This window comes from Lipotes vexillifer, unplaced genomic scaffold (genome assembly GCF_000442215.2).
Source record: "Lipotes vexillifer unplaced genomic scaffold, Lipotes_vexillifer_v1.1 scaffold252, whole genome shotgun sequence".
NCBI lineage: Eukaryota > Metazoa > Chordata > Mammalia > Artiodactyla > Lipotidae > Lipotes > Lipotes vexillifer.
In genome coordinates this window covers 76,544-80,771 of record NW_006773367.1, presented here as the reverse complement: position 1 = coordinate 80,771, position 4,228 = coordinate 76,544, and the positions used below count along the sequence as shown (strand labels likewise).

At 41.5% G+C, this 4,228-nt stretch overlaps 1 non-coding gene across 1 annotated transcript; it reads left to right on the top strand.

Annotated features, from left to right (window-relative positions):
• The first annotated feature begins 3,862 nt into the window (after positions 1-3,862).
• Positions 3,863-3,934, top strand: TRNAE-UUC (transfer RNA glutamic acid (anticodon UUC)). Its single transcript has one exon. It is a non-coding gene; the product is annotated as a tRNA-Glu (tRNA).
• The last annotated feature ends 294 nt before the right edge of the window (positions 3,935-4,228 follow it).

The window sequence follows — 4,228 nt, the reverse complement described above, 5'->3', positions numbered from 1 at the left end:
AAGAGGATGTATTTTTAAAGGGCTTTTTAAAGGTACAGTTAGACACAGTACTATGAGGGAAAGTACTATTCCTGAAACTCATTCCGTTTTGTCAAATCCATATACCCCATCTGGCTCTGGTTTTTCAGCCCCTAGCTGCTGCTTTTTATTTTCCTTTTTTTCCTTTCCTTTCTTCTTTTTTTTTCTGAAATATTCCTACATATTTCCATTATGTCATGTATTTTGTAACTATAGCTTAAATATCTGATTTCTTAATACTCTCTGGGCCAGCAGGTCTGTTTTGCCTTAGATAAGCCTCATATTTGTAACACAATGATATGATCAGTGCACCTAGGGACCCTCTTTTATCTGCTTTATCCTTTATACAATGTAAATGCTCTACAAGCTTCCAGGACACAAAGACTTTTTTTCCAAAATATTATGCAAATTCTAAAGACGTCTTTTCCCCCTCAAGGGCCTATGAATGGTTGTAGACATTGGAGATTCTTACAATATTCCTTTGTGGCAAGCAAGAGCAGAGACTTGGGAGAGGATTGAGATATGGAGACCCTGAGGCCTGGGAGATGATTGCATTTAGGAAAATACTCAGAGGGTGAAATTTCCAAGAAAGCAGTTGCTCCCAACATGAAAAAGGCTTTGCTGGTCCCCTAGCCAAGAGGACAGTGCCCAATGGGACCCTCTGTGTGTGAATATCATTGTGTGGATGTGTGCTTTCCATGGATGTGGTCTTTGCTCAGATGTTCAAGGATTTGCTCTAGGAGTCAAGAAACCTTCTGAAAAAGGCCAGATAGTAAATACTTTAGGCTTTGCCAGCCACATGTTATCTCTGTTGAATCTTCTTCGTTTGTTTTTCACCTTTAAAAATATAAAAATGATTTCTAGCTTGAGGACACTGTAAATAAGACTTTGTCTGCCATAATTTGCCAACTCCTGATCTAGAAGACAGTAAGGAAGGGAGGATGTTACCCATGCTTCTCCTGGTTTCCTTTATGGTTTCTTGTCTAAGCCTTTTTATCTGCCTTCTCCCTAATAATACTACTCACCCATTCATTGGTGTGTATCAGACCCTGCCTCAGGTGTTTTAAATTCATTGCAGAATCTCATTGACTAATCCATTGAGGTAAGTACTATTATTATCCCCATTTTGTAGATGGGAAAACTGAGGCTTAGGGAAGTTAAGTAACATTCCTAAGTTCCCACTGCTAATAAGTCACAGAGTCAAGAACCAAAATTAAGTCCGTCTGATTCCAACTCTCTCATTTGTTCTTTGCAGTAGAACGTGACAATAGCAGCCCTTCCTTTACATATTTCCAATCCATCCTACACATTTTACCCATTGAATCTTCCTCAAACATCAGTCTGATCGTGACATTCTCCTTCTCAGAATCCTTCAGTGGCTCTCCATTTTTTTACCCAGTACAGTAAAGGCACCTCCATTTAGCTCTTGATATGACCCCAACTTAGCATCTCAGCTTTATTTCCATGCCCCTATATTTCCCCAGTCCTCTGGTGCTGCTGAATTGTCCTATTTGTTCTCCCATCGGGCAGCATGGCCCTCTTCCACCACCATGTTTTTCCTCCAAGAACATTCTCCTTCCCACCTGCCATCTCCACTTACCCACCTTCTGCCTTCTCACAGACTCAGCCCAACTATGCCTCCTTCATGAAGCCTGCTGTGGACCCTTTCCTTCCAGTCAGGATTTGATGATGCCTCTCTTAGCACAGCTATGGTCCGTTGCTTGCACCTTTGTCTGGGAGTTAAACTTGGGGGCTGATGTTTAGAGTGTGGCGTGGACATGATCCATGCTGTTTGAAGGTCCCCTTCTTCCAAGTGGCCCGCAGCTGGGCTTGGATATGCCTGTCATTGGCACCTGTCCCCCACTAAGACCTTCTAGTTTCCTTGCATGCTCAGTATCTCCAGGACCTGGTTCTTGTTTTGTTTGACGATCTACTGCATGTCTCAAGGGTATAATTTTGCTTTAGCTAGAGTTTCATTAAATAGACTTTCCAGTTGTTCATCACTCAAGCCTGGTCTTGCAAGATGGAAAATTGAATTTGGCCAATTCTGACACTCCCTCCTCAGACCATGTCTCAGGTTTTCAGCTCTCTTGCTAACTCCAAGACTCACATCCATCAGGCTACCTACATTGTTAAGGTATCTCCTACTTGACACACTATTTTCAGATATATTATCACATTTAATCTTTACAAAACCCTGTGAGGCAAATGGTGTAGCCTCATTTTACAGATGAATAAACTGAGGTTGATAAGAGTTAAAGGACTTGCCCACAGGTCAGTGTTCTTTACTGAGCTCATTTCCCCCAAATGCCCCTCAGGGACAATAAGCAGCCGCTCCAGGCTCCCAGCCTCTCACATCCAGAGGAATCGTCTTCAGTGCGTTTAAGTAAATGCTGTAGCCAAAACCTCAGGAGGGAAGGGGAGCGGCAGGGAGTAAGAAGGACAAGAAATATCTGAAGGCATTTCTCCCAGGAACCTCTTGCCCGTTTCTATGAGGCTCAGACCTTTTGTGGTATGAAGGAAATTTTTCCTTACCTAATATTTTTACTGTCTTCTACCCTGTCAGGCTTGCCTTTGCTACACCCCAGTCTCCTGTGGGGACTTGTAATATGAACATTTCATTTCTGAATCTGCTACATCAAACACCCTTAGGGTAAAAAAGTGTGTGTGTGCACACACACGCACGTATACACATATATATGTATTTAATAGTTCATGGGAAAACCACATAAAGTTACCCTGCAAAGTGCATGTGATTTTCACATGGTGTTAATTTCACATATCAAGGGTAAAACTGAAAAAGATGTGGCTATTTAAAAAAATTTTTAAACAAAAAAGAAGACAGTGAACAAGAATGAGGTAGGAATTGAAATTGCTGAAATGCTCATTCGTAAAACAGACTAGGTAAAACTCCAGACCCACCAACAAGAAGTGAGACAGGGCTGGGGTGAGGAGGGTTGTCCTGAATGGCCTGGTTGCCACAGCTTCCAGCTAAGAACTTTCCTTCAACAGCCATAAGGCGGCTTACAATCTCTGACACTCTTGTCCTTTTTTATTAATGTTTTAATTTTATTGGAGTGTAGTTGATTTACAGTGTTGTGTTAGTTTCAAGTGTACGGCAAAGTGACTCAGTTTTACATATACATATATTCTTTATTTTTTAGATTCTTTTCTCATATAGGTTATCACAGAATATTGGGTAGAGTTCCCTGTGCTATACAGTAGGTCCCCATTGGTCATCCATCTTATTGACACACTTGTCCTTAATCAAAATTACCAAGTAGGTAAATTTTGTCTCTGAGGAAATTTTCTCAAACTATTTGTGATGTTGTTTCCTTCCTTCATTCATTCATTCAAGAAACAGTTCTTGATTTCCGGCTGTGAGCCAGGCAGCCTTTTAGGTGCTATAAAGGTAAAACTGACATCTGGTCCTACAGAGAGATTGGACTTCACCATGGATAATAGAAGCAACAGCAACCGTTTGTTAAGTGCTCCCCATGTGCCATTAGTTATTCCATTAATAGGCACAAATATCCCACAAGGTCCGCTTCTCATTATGTCTACTAGGGAAATGAGGATGTTCAGGAGTTTGTTCTGCCCCACGCTCAATGGTTTCTGCCTCTAGAGCCCAGCCTTGATCTACTGTGCCCTCTAGCCCAGAGATGTTTTGTACAGATAAGATGCAAGCCAGGAATATAATTTTCAATTTCTAGTAGCCACATTTCAAAAGAGGTGAGAAGAAACAGCTGCAACTAATGTTAATTTTATATTTTAGTTAACCCAAAATATCCAAAAATACTATCCTATCCACATGTAATAAGTACAAAAACTATTGAGAGGGTATTCCCTGGTGGTCCAGTGGTTAGGACTTGGTGCTTTCACTGCCAGGGCCCGGGTTCAATCCCTGGTCAGGGAACTAAGATCCTGAAAGTTGCATGGCGTGGCCAAAAAAGTAAATAAATATTAAAAAAAAAAAGAAAGAAAAAAAAATCTATTGAGATACTGTACAATTTTTTTCTTCTTCGAAGCCTACTGCATGTTTTACGTTTACAGAACATCTCAATTTGGACTGATCCCATTTCAAGTGCTGAGTGGCCACCTGAGGTGACTGGTGACAGTGTTGGATGGCCCCGCTCTCCTTTCCCGGGGCGAGCACGTTAGCAGCCGTCCATAGCAGGGCAAAGCATGGATCAGCCTCTCTGAAGGCACA